At 49.3% G+C, this 13,893-nt stretch overlaps 3 non-coding genes and 1 pseudogene across 3 annotated transcripts; all 4 read left to right on the forward strand.

Annotated features, from left to right (window-relative positions):
- The first annotated feature begins 18 nt into the window (after positions 1-18).
- Positions 19-209, forward strand: LOC141183257 (U2 spliceosomal RNA). The gene has a single exon (XR_012258252.1). It is a non-coding gene; the product is annotated as a U2 spliceosomal RNA (small nuclear RNA).
- Positions 210-1,324: 1,115 nt separating this feature from the next.
- Positions 1,325-1,515, forward strand: LOC141183628 (U2 spliceosomal RNA). The gene has a single exon (XR_012258462.1). It is a non-coding gene; the product is annotated as a U2 spliceosomal RNA (small nuclear RNA).
- A 1,115-nt stretch (positions 1,516-2,630) lies between these two features.
- On the forward strand, positions 2,631-2,704 carry LOC141183504 (U2 spliceosomal RNA; annotated as a pseudogene).
- Positions 2,705-8,272: 5,568 nt separating this feature from the next.
- LOC141183305 (U2 spliceosomal RNA) lies at positions 8,273-8,471 on the forward strand. Its single transcript, XR_012258293.1, has one exon. It is a non-coding gene; the product is annotated as a U2 spliceosomal RNA (small nuclear RNA).
- The last annotated feature ends 5,422 nt before the right edge of the window (positions 8,472-13,893 follow it).

A 13,893-nucleotide genomic window follows, 5' to 3' on the forward strand; every position in this document is an offset into this window, starting at 1 on the left:
TTGAAACCAATTCTGGTTATCGCTTCTCGGCCTTTTGGCTAAGATCAAGTGTAGTATCTGTTCTTATGAGTTTAATATCTGATACGTCCCCTATCTGGGGACCATATATTAAATGGATTTTTAGAACAGGGAGATGGAAAAAGAGCTTGCTCTGTCCACTCCACGCATTGACCTGGTATTGCAGTATCTCCAGGACCGGTGCACCCCTTCTTTAATGCAGTTTCTAAAATCAGAAAGAATTGAATTCAATGTTTTTTGTTCATTTTGCTTGTTTGTCGGATTTTGGGATGGACTCTTTGGCTTTGCTTTTCTTCTCCTCATTGGATTTTTCATGTTCAAAGTTGCAGAAGCCAGATTACAAGCTCATTTTGGTTCAACTTCAGCAACTGTGCATTGCATTGCCATGTAATGTGATGCAATGCTATCTTTCTAGCTCTCCCTTTTTACTTCCTTTTGGATAAACAGACATATTAGGCAAGCATTTTGGAGCTTTCACCTAAATAACTACAGGTGGTGAGATAAGCTGCACAATATAATTGACCTTTCAGTATATTGTTGCACACACACCATCTATTTAGCAAATGCCCTTGTTATCAACAGCAGCCTTTTAAACTCACCTGAGCTAACAGGTATGTGCGCTGGTTACTCTGCTGCGCTTAAAATTTCTTTTTTGGTTTGCTACAATGCCTTTTCTGAAACGTTGTCTCCCTCTGCTGGAACACTGACTTCTTTCATTTAATGCCTGCAGACTATAAAAGAGAACCCAACCCAAAAAGTTTGGTTGATTAGTCTGTGGCATTCTGTTAAACTGTTGCTTATGGCGGTCTCTGTGAGCTTCTCAGCGACATTCAGCCAGCCAGGTATCCTGCCTGCAGTAGATGGAATGTGGCAATGGAACGCTGGCTGCGCGTGTCATAATAGGCTCTGAGCCTTTATATACCTGTGCACAGCAGCAGCCACCTTCAGTCTGCTGCTGGACAGCCAGCAGCAGCAGCAGCAGGAGAGGTATGTAATCAGGAGCCCTCCTGCTAAGGGTAGACAGCTGCTCGTTCCACCCCACCCCCCGCCTTAATTGGTTCTCCTCCCTTCCAACGGTGTTGAGGCGGGTGGGAACAGCAGGGGGTGAAGGTGCTGTGTTTAAAGAGGTGGAGTTATGCAGATCTAAAACGCGTGGATTGCAGCAGCAGCAAGCCGAAAAGTGCAGGCATGTAAGGGATCTAGAGGTTGACAACATGTCTTCTTAACGGGAGTCCAGGAGCTCATCTCCACAAATGGACTTTTCAGGATCCTTGGGTGGCTCCGTAGTTTGAAACCAATTCTGGTTATCGCTTCTCGGCCTTTTGGCTAAGATCAAGTGTAGTATCTGTTCTTATCAGTTTAATATCTGATACGTCCCCTATCTGGGGACCATATATTAAATGGATTTTTAGAACAGGGAGATGGAAAAAGAGCTTGCTCTGTCCACTCCACGCATTGACCTGGTATTGCAGTATCTCCAGGACCGGTGCACCCCTTCTTTAATGCAGTTCCTAAAATCAGAAAGAATTGAATTCAATGTTTTTTGTTCATTTTGCTTGTTTGTCGGATTTTGGGATGGACTTTTTGGCTTTGCTTTTCTTCTCCTCATTGGATTTCTCATGTTCAAAGTTGCAGAAGCCAGATTACAAGCTCATTTTGGTTCAACTTCAGCAACTGTGCATTGCATTGCCATGTAATGTGATGCAATGCTATCTTTCTAGCTCTCCCTTTTTACTTCCTTTTGGATAAACAGACATATTAGGCAAGCATTTTGGAGCTTTCACCTAAATAACTACAGGTGGTGAGATAAGCTGCACAATATAATTGACCTTTCAGTATATTGTTGCACACACACCATCTATTTAGCAAATGCCCTTGTTATCAACAGCAGCCTTTTAAACTCACCTGAGCTAACAGGTATGTGCGCTGGTTACTCTGCTGCGCTTAAAATTTCTTTTTTGGTTTGCTACAATGCCTTTTCTGAAACGTTGTCTCCCTCTGCTGGAACACTGACTTCTTTCATTTAATGCCTGCAGACTATAAAAGAGAACCCAACCCAAAAAGTTTGGTTGATTAGTCTGTGGCATTCTGTTAAACTGTTGCTTATGGCGGTCTCTGTGAGCTTCTCAGCGACATTCAGCCAGCCAGGTATCCTGCCTGCAGTAGATGGAATGTGGCAATGGAACGCTGGCTGCGCGTGTCATAATAAGCTCTGAGCCTTTATATACCTGTGCACAGCAGCAGCCACCTTCAGTCTGCTGCTGGACAGCCAGCAGCAGCAGCAGCAGGAGAGGTATGTAATCAGGAGCCCTCCTGCTAAGGGTAGACAGCTGCTCGTTCCACCCCACCCCCCGCCTTAATTGGTTCTCCTCCCTTCCAACGGTGTTGAGGCGGGTGGGAACAGCAGGGGGTGAAGGTGCTGTGTTTAAAGAGGTGGAGTTATGCAGATCTAAAACGCGTGGATTGCAGCAGCAGCAAGCCGAAAAGTGCAGGCATGTAAGGGATCTAGAGGTTGACAACATGTCTTCTTAACGGGAGTCCAGGAGCTCATCTCCACAAATGGACTTTTCAGGATCCTTGGGTGGCTCCGTAGTTTGAAACCAATTCTGGTTATCGCTTCTCGGCCTTTTGGCTAAGATCAAGTGTAGTATCTGTTGTTTTAAGAACACAAGAGCTACGATCTACACTTGACGAGAGCGATCGAACTCGGAAGGAGAAGAGCTTCGGAGCCCAGCTGACATCGGAGAAGGAAGGCGGATATCGGTGGGAGGAAGAAGCTCTAAAGAATCCAGAAGAAGACGAAGACTCGGAGAAGAATCGGGCTGTCCTGTGGAATCTTCGAGGAAGAAAATCATCGAGACAAAGACCTTTCGGGGAATTTGTCCAGAACACGACGGGAGAAGAATCTGCATAGCTCCACCCATTCCGGGAAGAGTTCCAGATCCAGCTCCAAGAAGTAACTGCAGGAGGAAAGCCATGGCAAGCGCTGCGAGGAAGGCCGAAAAGAAGAGCCTGGAGCAGGGGACAGCCAGGAGGGCCCAGCCAGGAGCCGATTCTGACCCCAAGGACTCTGCCTCCACGACTGGCCAGCAGAAGGGACCCCAGAAGCCCCGCCACGAAGCTCCAGCCCTGGAGCCATGGATGCGGCAGACGGTGGCCCTGAAGCTGAAGGAAGTGGATGGGAGGGTGCCGGACATGTCCTCGGACGTGTTCTGCCAGAAGATGCTGCTGGATCGAGGCTTCTCCAGGTCGGACACCCTCAGCATCCAGACCTTCTTGACGGGGATCTTCTTCGTCACCTTCGCCACTGTGAACACCTGCAGGAGGTTCTGGGAAATGGTAAGCGCAAAAGGACCGGATAATTCTTTCTCTGCCTTTACAGGTAGCTGCCCTATCCAGAGGGACGAAAGGAGGATCACGGTCTCCATGCGCAACCCGCACACCCCAGGCCAAGACATCTGTACCTTCCTGAGACGCTTCTGTTTGGTTGTGAAGGAACCCTCTCACATCCTGAATGGACTCGGCTTCTGGACAGGTAAGTGGTCGGTGACCGTTAGACTTCACAGGGACCTGGCGTACTCAGACGGACTTCGGCACCTTCCCCCGACATTCTCCCTGGGCAACTCCTACGGCCTCATCTATTACCCGGACATGCCGCGGAACTGCAGGAGATGCGGCAAGAACGGCCACGAGATGAAGGACTGCAAGGAGGATGCCTGCAGGATTTGTCGAGTGACGGGACACAGCTCGAAGGACTGCCCGAAGAAGACATCCTGCAACCTGTGTGGGCTGGCAGCTCATCTGTACAAGGATTGCCCCAAGCGTGAGAGATCCTGGGCATCGGTGGTTGCGACGACCCCAGCTACGGAGGACAAGGCCCCGACGACCAGGCCTGTGAAGGTCAAGGACGCGACGACCAAGGCCCCAGCGGCCAAGGCCGAGACGACCAAGGCCAAAGCGGTCAAGGAGTCGGTGGCCAAAGCCCCAGCGACGGTCCCAGCAGCTCCGAAGCAGAAGAAAAAGTCAAAGGAGGGTAAGAGTTCTGTCACCCCTCTCTCGATCCCTCCCCCTGCCACCCCCGTCCAATTCCCCCCCACCCCGGCCACCCCTGCTGAGGATTCCACTTCCTCTTCCTCCTTCCCCTACTCCTCAGCAGGTGTCCTTTCCCCTGCCCCGGCAGCCTCTCTCCCTCCCCAGACCATGGTAGCGGTGGAATTAACCTTTCCTCCACCCGCCGCTATCTATTCCGAGGAGGATTTTCCCCTTCTTGTCTCCCCAGTTCCAACCCGGGGAAAGAGGAAGGTGGAGGACAGCCCTGCTACTGAATCCTCCAAAAAGAAGATTCTGGATTTCGTAGGCGAAAAGGAGGATACCCTCCCTGAGCCAGAAGAGATGGAGCACATGGTTGAGACCCTGGTGGCCGAGCCAGAAGAGGAGGAACTGGTGGTCGCCGAGATCGAGGCCGCGCTGCTTGACCAGATGGAGGAAGAGGGCCTGCTGGTGATCCCGTCACCAGCAGTCAACACCGACGAGGGACCACCCGACCGGAGTGGTAACTAAGGTGTATTGCCTGCGCTAACTTTTTCTTTTTTCCCTACATGATGGCTAATATTAACTTATTTTCCATTAATGTCAGGAGCATCAAGGACAAGTTCAGACGTCAGACTATTTATGCCTTCCTTACTTCCCAGTTGTGTGATGTTTATATGTTGCAGGAATGTTCCCTTCCCTCCTCTAGGTCCTTCAAACATCTGGCCAGGGAGTGGTCCCACGGTCCATCCTACTGGTCCGGTGGGGGTGACTGCAAGTCTGCGGGGGTCGCAATTCTGATCAGGGGGGGCGCATTCACGCTTGAGTCCGTCCAGGAGCTCATCTGCGGCAGGGCTCTTGTTGTAGATGGCAACTGGGCGGGAGAACCTGTCAGGTTCATCAACGTGTATGCGTCCCCACTGAAGAATGAGCGTTTGGAGCTTTTCCAGACCCTGCGGCTTCAGCTTGCCACCACCAGGACCTTAGTGATGGCCGGGGATTTCAACTGCCCCATCGAGGAGGATGGTCGTAGTTCTGGCACATCTGCCAAGTTGGACATCACGTCCAAGCTGCTCATCGAGATGGTAACCGAGGCCTCTCTTCAGGACGTGGTGGGCTCCATGGGGAGAGGCTCCACGAACTATTCGTGGAGCCGACCCGATGGCTCACTCCGCTCCAGGATTGACTTTGTGTTCACCTCTCGGGCAGTCAGGCAGAGTAGGCACTCGATGGTCTCCTGCTTCTTCTCCGACCACAGAGCCATTCACTTACAAGGTGTCCTCGGCGACGGTTTTCCGTCCGGCCCCGGCTCCTGGAAGCTGAATTGTGCTCTGCTGGCTCAGGATGAAGTCGTGGAGGAGCTGAGAGCAGCCTACGCAATGTGGCAGTCCTACAAGGGTAGCTTCCAAACAGTCTCTGATTGGTGGGAATATGTTAAACTTGAGTTTCGCTGTTTCTTTCAGGCCAAGGGTCGACAACAGGCGTGTGAGAAGAGGAGGGACTTCAGAGGGCTGCAGCGCGAGCTGCGGTCGCTGCAGGACCTTCTTCACTGCGGCTGGGACGTGAGGGAGGAGCTGGAGGAGACCAAGAAGAGCCTGAAAAGGCACTTTGAGGAGGAGTCCAAGCGAATCGTCTTCCGTTCCAAAGTGGAGAATCTGGAGAAGGGTGAGAAATGTAACTCATTCTTTTTCAGAAAACTTCATGCCGGTCACACGCCCCTGAACGAGCTGCGAGACGAGAGCGGAAACATGCGACGTGGGAAGGAGGACGTGATGAGGGTCGTCAGCGACTTCTACAGCGAACTCTACTCCCACAAGACTACCGACCCCGACGCTGCTGATAAGTTCCTGTCAGGTATCACTAACCATCTTGATCCTGCAGGCACGGCAGCCTTGGACAAACCTCTGATGGTGGGCGAATTGCTCTCTGCCGCTAAATCCTTTAGGACCGGCAGGACCCCGGGCAGTGATGGTCTTCCAGCGGAGCTCTATGTAGCGCTGGGAGACCTCATCTGTCCGGACCTGTTGGACCTGTACGAGGAGATGGTGGTGGAGGGTAGAATGCCTCCATCTTTGAGGGAAGGAATGGTCACGATCCTGTACAAGCGGAAGGGAGAGAGGTGCGACCTGAGGAATTGGCGTCCCATCACTCTGCTCAACGTGGACTACAAGATCCTGGCCAAGACGATGGCGACACGACTTAAGACGGTCATCGGACGGATCATCCACCTGGACCAGACCTGCGGCATCCCTGGACGTCGCATCGCAGACAGCCTCGCTCTCGTGCGGGACACGGTCGAGTACATCAAGGTCCGCCGCGCACACGCGGCCCTGGTCTCCTTGGATCAGGAGAAGGCCTTCGACCGGGTTTCCCACGAGTTCATGGGCCGAGCTCTGCACCGGTTAGGTTTGGGTAACATGTTTTGTTCGTATGTCCGTCTGATGTATTTTGATATCCACAGCTCGGTGTTGGTGAACGGCTGGAAGACTGACCCCTTCCCTGTCCTCTCTGGGGTCAGACAAGGCTGCCCTCTATCACCTCTTCTTTTTGTTTGTGTTATAGAACTCTTCGCAGAGGCTATCCGGCAGAATGGAGAGATCAGAGGGATCACCGCACCGGGTCCGGGACGACACGAGTTCAAGTGCTCGCTCTACATGGACGACGTCACCGTCTTCTGCGCTGATCGTGGTTCAGTCGACGCCCTCGTCCAGACGTGTGAGAGGTTCGGCCGGGCTTCAGGGGCCAAAGTCAACTGCAGGAAGTCGGAAGCCATGCTCTTCGGGGATTGGCAGCCGGCCTCCTCCGCCCCCTTCCCCTTCAACATTCAACCGGATTTCCTCAAGGTGCTGGGAGTCTGGTTCGGGAAGGAAAGAGCGGCCCTCAAGTCCTGGCAAGAACGCTTGGCCAAGGTGAAGCAACGGATCGGACTCTGGAGCCTCAGACACCTCACTTGTGAGGGTAAGGCACTCGTCCTGCGTAATGAGGTCCTGCCCGTCTTGCAGTACACGGCGCAGGCCTGGCCCCCACACGTCACTGTGTGCAGGGCCATTACCAGGACAGTGTTTCACTTTGTCTGGGGATCCAAGATGGACAGAGTCAGGCGGGCCGTCATGTACAAGGAGCCTCGCAAGGGTGGGAAGGGCGTTCCAGATATCCCCACCCTCCTGCGATCCTCTTTTGTGTGTGATTGTGTCCGCCGGACTTTGCAAGTCAAGAATGGCTCCGCGGGCAGGTCCATGTCTCGCTTCTTCCTGCTTCCTCTTTGGAGGCGACTCGGCTGGGACAAGTGGGACAGCTCCTTCCCCTACAACTGGACGACGCCATGGTTCTACGGAGACGTCGTTCGATTTGTGGGGGAGCATCAACTGGAGGGACTCAAGCCCGACTTGTGGAAGCCCAAAACTATCCACAAGCTAATCAGAGCCAAGGATGACGTGGAGAACATCACAGGACTTCACCAGGACACGCTGGAGACTGTGTGGACAAATGTGTCGTCTGACAGGCTGACCAACGGGCACAAGGACTTGTCGTGGATGGCGATTCAGGGCGGACTGCCCGTCCGGTCATTCATGCATGCCCGGAACCTGTGCAAGACCCGGTACTGCCCAAGGTGCCCCTTCGTGGAGGAAACATCTTTGCACACTTTTTGGGACTGCGGATTTGCACAGCGCCTATTGACTGCACTTGAGGACGACCTGAGGAACTCTGTCCCCAGGGCGAGCCTATCGCACCATTCTGTGCTTTACGGACTCTTCCCTGGGGTTCATACCGTCGGAGCCATCCAGGAGGCTTGGCGCCTTATGAACTGCTTCAAGGATGCCGTTTGGGTCGCCAGGAACCGGCTCATCTTGAGGAGGGAGAGGATGTCCATCCAGGACTGCCGCAGGCTGATCCACAGCCTGCTCAGAGACTATTCCATCATGGACGGTCCGGAGGACGAGGATGAGGACTAAACCCCTCCTCCCCCTCTCCCCTTATGTGTCTTGTCTTTCAATAAAGCTTCGGGCCTGTGATTTTCCCCTCCCCATCCCCTTTTTCCCAATCCCCATCCCTTATCACGGTTCGTCGTACTGTATTGATTGACATGCTTTTTCTTTCAGATTGAGTGTTTTGTGTAGCATAGGGGTGTGATGTGTCTAGTTAGTGCGTCGTATCCTCATGCTATGTAAATATGATGTAGAATTCTGTGTGTACTGGGCTGCGGCACTGTACACTGTCTGTTAACTTATTTTTTGTGCTAATAAAAGATATATTCAATCAAAAAAAAAAAATCTGTTCTTATCAGTTTAATATCTGATACGTCCCCTATCTGGGGACCATATATTAAATGGATTTTTAGAACAGGGAGATGGAAAAAGAGCTTGCTCTGTCCACTCCACGCATTGACCTGGTATTGCAGTATCTCCAGGACCGGTGCACCCCTTCTTTAATGCAGTTTCTAAAATCAGAAAGAATTGAATTCAATGTTTTTTGTTCATTTTGCTTGTTTGTCGGATTTTGGGATGGACTCTTTGGCTTTGCTTTTCTTCTCCTCATTGGATTTTTCATGTTCAAAGTTGCAGAAGCCAGATTACAAGCTCATTTTGGTTCAACTTCAGCAACTGTGCATTGCATTGCCATGTAATGTGATGCAATGCTATCTTTCTAGCTCTCCCTTTTTACTTCCTTTTGGATAAACAGACATATTAGGCAAGCATTTTGGAGCTTTCACCTAAATAACTACAGGTGGTGAGATAAGCTGCACAATATAATTGACCTTTCAGTATATTGTTGCACACACACCATCTATTTAGCAAATGCCCTTGTTATCAACAGCAGCCTTTTAAACTCACCTGAGCTAACAGGTATGTGCGCTGGTTACTCTGCTGCGCTTAAAATTTCTTTTTTGGTTTGCTACAATGCCTTTTCTGAAACGTTGTCTCCCTCTGCTGGAACACTGACTTCTTTCATTTAATGCCTGCAGACTATAAAAGAGAACCCAACCCAAAAAGTTTGGTTGATTAGTCTGTGGCATTCTGTTAAACTGTTGCTTATGGCGGTCTCTGTGAGCTTCTCAGCGACATTCAGCCAGCCAGGTATCCTGCCTGCAGTAGATGGAATGTGGCAATGGAACGCTGGCTGCGCGTGTCATAATAGGCTCTGAGCCTTTATATACCTGTGCACAGCAGCAGCCACCTTCAGTCTGCTGCTGGACAGCCAGCAGCAGCAGCAGCAGGAGAGGTATGTAATCAGGAGCCCTCCTGCTAAGGGTAGACAGCTGCTCGTTCCACCCCACCCCCCGCCTTAATTGGTTCTCCTCCCTTCCAACGGTGTTGAGGCGGGTGGGAACAGCAGGGGGTGAAGGTGCTGTGTTTAAAGAGGTGGAGTTATGCAGATCTAAAACGCGTGGATTGCAGCAGCAGCAAGCCGAAAAGTGCAGGCATGTAAGGGATCTAGAGGTTGACAACATGTCTTCTTAACGGGAGTCCAGGAGCTCATCTCCACAAATGGACTTTTCAGGATCCTTGGGTGGCTCCGTAGTTTGAAACCAATTCTGGTTATCGCTTCTCGGCCTTTTGGCTAAGATCAAGTGCAGTATGCCTGGTCTGGTCATTTAAAGGCTAGTACAGCTATGCTGTACTAAAAGGAGTGGTGGAGAGAGAAGGCGAACCTGGAAAGGATGGGAGTAGTTGTCCACTTCGCAGGGACCGGGGATGCCCGGGTCCGTAATGGTTTCAGGATCGAGGTCGCGCAGGAGAAGAGAATGCATTTTTCACTGGGATACCTGGTCAATATGGTGCTTTATGACATACTGAAGGTAAAGAAGGAGGAGATCGTATGCCTGCAGGAATTCAGGAGAGAGGGACGGTATGTGCTTGTTTTTTCTTCTGTTGGTGCATGCCAGAACCTGTACAGAGCCCTCAGGGAAAATGCTGACAATGACTTGCTTTCAGGACTTACTTTCACAGTCCTTTATTCCAGAGGGGACATACCCTTAGTCGTTTTCATGCATAATCCCTTTGTCCCCCTGGAAGAAATAGCAGATTTCCTTAAAAGACATTGTTCCTATGTACAGTATGCCCACAGAGTAGTTAGCATGGAGTCTGGACTGTGGACTGGGAAGCACAAGTTCTTTGTCCGTTTTGGGATAGACCCTCAGGGCCCTGGGGGTTTCCACTATCCCCCTTTAAATTTCAGCATTGGCAGGAATAATGGATATTTATTTTTCCCTGAAGCCCCCTTTTACTGCCGCAAATGTAACTCCTATGGCCACATGCAGGAGAACTGCCCTGAAGCAATGCTCTGCAGAAAATGTAATCTACCTGGGCACCGTGCAAAGGACTGCCCCAACCCTGTTGTATGTAATGGCTGTGGGGAGTCTGGACATGTGTACAGGGATTGCAGGGCACGCACTGGTGGAGCCAGGCTGTATGCCCAGGTTGCCTCTGCCAGCCCTGTAATGCCTGGTAGCAATGCTCTGCAGCAGAGCCGACCTCATGGAGCTGACTCCATTGTCAGCGAAGAGTTACTTGCCTCCTCAGCTGCAGGTAATCAGCTGCCCTCAGGCAATCAGCTGCTGAATCTGACACCTGTGAGTGCTGCCGTCCCTGTGACTCAGAGCGCTCCAGCAGCAGCCTCTGTATCTGCAGTGAGAGTGGGGGGCGGAGCTACGGAGCCGGTGACGTCAGAGGGGGCGGAGCTAGACATGGAGCTCAGCGAGCAGCTCCCAGTACTTGTGTCTGCCTGTGGTGAAGGAGATGTGGAGGAGGCACTGAGCAGAACGCCCCATGTCTCCTGGGACAAGCTGCAGGCAGATGATGAGGAGGAGCAGAGTGTCAGTGCCAGTGGCACTAAGTGTGAAATAAAGGAGCAGGGGGATTTCACAGCAGCAGCAAGGTCCTCTGAAGAGACCAGGGGGAATGCTGTGAAGAAACCCAGCCTCGCTTATCATTATGCAGATGAGGGCAGTGAAAGTCCCATGAGTGAGCGGGCTTATCCAGACTTGGTTTTCTCCCCTGATTGCGATTTTTTAGAGGGGGTTCCTGCCCTCACCTGTTACCAGTCCGGCTGCCAGCCCCCAGAAGGACAAGGCTGATACAGAAATGGGGGACATGTAGAAATCTCCATAAGAAAGTTCTGATATGGCTTCCAAAGCTTCACTTAATGTCCTATCCTTAAATGTGAGGCAGATGAAATCTAAAGGACGCAGGTGTACTGTGCTCAGGTATATCAGATCATTGGGAGCAGATATTTACTGCCTGCAGGAGTGCGGATTATCAGAAGTGCCGGACGATCAGGACTGGCCTCATGGACAGCACATCTGGTCTGGGTCTAATGTAAATAAGAACGATGGTGTGGGGATCCTGCTGGGGAACGCAGAGTGCAGCATGGACAGCTACACAGTGGTGGAGGTGGGGAGGTGCATTATTGCCATAGTGAAATATAGGGGGTGGCGGGTAAGAATAGTTAACATCTATAGTCCTACCGGAAAAGAGGAGCGTCTTGCTCTCTTGGAAAAGGTTCAGTTATTTTTGCCAGGAAAGATTCCTACCATTTTTGTTGGTGACTTTAATTGTGTTACGGATGAAACCGGTGATGTAACCGGGAAAAAATTATCCCATTTAATTTCAGATTTTTCTTTTTCAGATGCCGCTACTTTAAGGTCGGACAATCCACCACCTACATATAGGGCGGACAGAGGGGGGATCGAATCACGTATTGACAGGATGCTTTTCTCCAAAAATCTGGAGTGCATTAGTTTTAAGCAGTGTGCGGTCCCCTTCTCGGACCACGAGTGTTTGAGGGGTATGTTCAGACAGAAAGGGAGCTTTGTGCATGGGAGGGGTGTATGGAAGCTGAATGTGAGGTTGCTAGAGGATGAAAGAGTGATGAGTGAGTTTAAAAAGAAGTATGAAAGGTGGGGATACTATAAAAACAGGTTTGCATGTGTGTTAGAATGGTGGGATTGGGTGAAGCAAGAAATCCAAAAATTTTTCAGAAAATGGGGCTACAAGAAAGCCGCCATATATAGAAATAAATTCAAAGAATTAAATATGAGGATTGAATGGTTGAAAAAATGCAGTATGTCTGGGATTGATGTGAGTGATTTGTTAGTGGAAGCAAAGAATGAGTTAAAACGTGTGATTGAGAAAAAGGGGAAAGAAATAATGTACAGAACCAAAATAGAACACCTGGAAAAAAACGAAAAATGTACCAGATACTTTTTCAAAAAAATGAATGGAAAAAAAATGGATATGGATGAATTACTGGATGAGAATGATGTGAGTATAACTGGAGAGGGTGTGATTGAGGAGGTGAATGGTTTCTATAGTAGACTGTATGGGGATAAATGGATTGATTCTGGTTTGATGGGTGAAGTGTTAGGTAGCTTGGAAGATAAATTGGATAATGATGAATGTGAGAACTTGTGTGAGGATGTGATTCTGGATGAAGTGAGAAAGGTGGTGTTCAGTGCTCAGAAAAACAAAACACCAGGTAAAGATGGTATACCAGTAGAGTTGTATGTGAAAGCGTGGGAGTGCATGGGTGCGGATCTGACGGAAGTATGTAAGTATATGTGGGAGAATGGAGAACTGTGTGAATCTATGAAAGAAGGTGTGGTTGTGTTAATCTATAAAAAAGGTGAAAAGAAAAAACTGGGGAATTGGAGGCCAATAACGCTTCTAAATTCCGACTACAAGGTGTATAGCAAGATTTTAGCAAACCGTATGCGTGAAGTGATTGGGAAGGTTGTCAAGGATGATCAAGTGTGTGCTGTGCCTGGGAGATGTATAAGTGATAATCTGTTGTTGTTGAGAGATGTGCTGGGAGACTGTAGAGATAGAAAGCAGAAGTGTATGTTGTTGGCTTTAGATTTTGAGAAGGCGTTTGATAGAGTGTCGCATGTGTTTATGTTTGAAGTGTTAGAAAAAATGGGTTTCCCTAAGAAGTTCCTAGATGGTGTGAGATGTTTGTATGATGATGTGACGAGTGAAGTTTTAGTGAATGGTTGGTTGTGTGATAAATTCCTGATTAAATCAGGTGTTAGACAGGGGTGCCCTCTCTCCCCTGTTTTGTTTGTTAGTGTGATTGAACCTTTGTTATGTATGATTAGGAGAGAGAAAGCGATAAGAGGAATGCTAATACCTGGGAGTAAAGGAATGAATGTCAAGGTGCTGGGATATATGGATGATGTGGTGATTGTGAGTGAGAGTATTGCGTCTATGAGTAGAGTGAAGTTATTATTGGATTTTTTCTGTGGTGCGTCTGCTTTTAGGGTAAACTGGGATAAATGTTGTTTTAAGTGTTTTGGTGATAGTAGGATTAAGATGGATGGTGTGACATGTATGGAAGGGTCGATTAAAGTCTTGGGTATATTGCTGAATGATGATCTGAAGGGTACTGAAAGTTGGGATGAGTGTGGGTTACGGATAGAGAAGAAACTGAATTTTTGGCGAATGCGTGAGTTGACATTGAATGGAAAGGTACTTATAATTAAGGCAGTAATACTTCCAATATTACTTTATGTTGCTGGGGTCTTTCCGTCCCCATACAAAAAAATAAAAAGAGTACAAAAATTAATTTTTACTTTTTTTTGGGGGAGTAAAATGGAAAAATTAAAGAGAGAATATTTATACAAAACATATCAGAATGGTGGTCTGAATTTTCCTGATATTGAAATATTCCTGAGCCTTAATTATATTAAAACAGTGGTAGTGCTAATGGGTAAAAAGAACAAAGGTGCATATATGTTGCGATATATGGCTGGATGGATGTTGTATGGGTTATGCTGGGTGAAAAAAGATGGAAGTGTGCCTGTGGCTTTTAAATGTCCTGTGTGGTATGAGGTGATTGAAAGGTTTGTTA

This window comes from Phyllobates terribilis, unplaced genomic scaffold (assembly GCF_046119375.1).
Source record: "Phyllobates terribilis strain yellow unplaced genomic scaffold, ASM4611937v1 Scaffold_38__1_contigs__length_12584779, whole genome shotgun sequence".
Lineage (NCBI taxonomy): Eukaryota > Metazoa > Chordata > Amphibia > Anura > Dendrobatidae > Phyllobates > Phyllobates terribilis.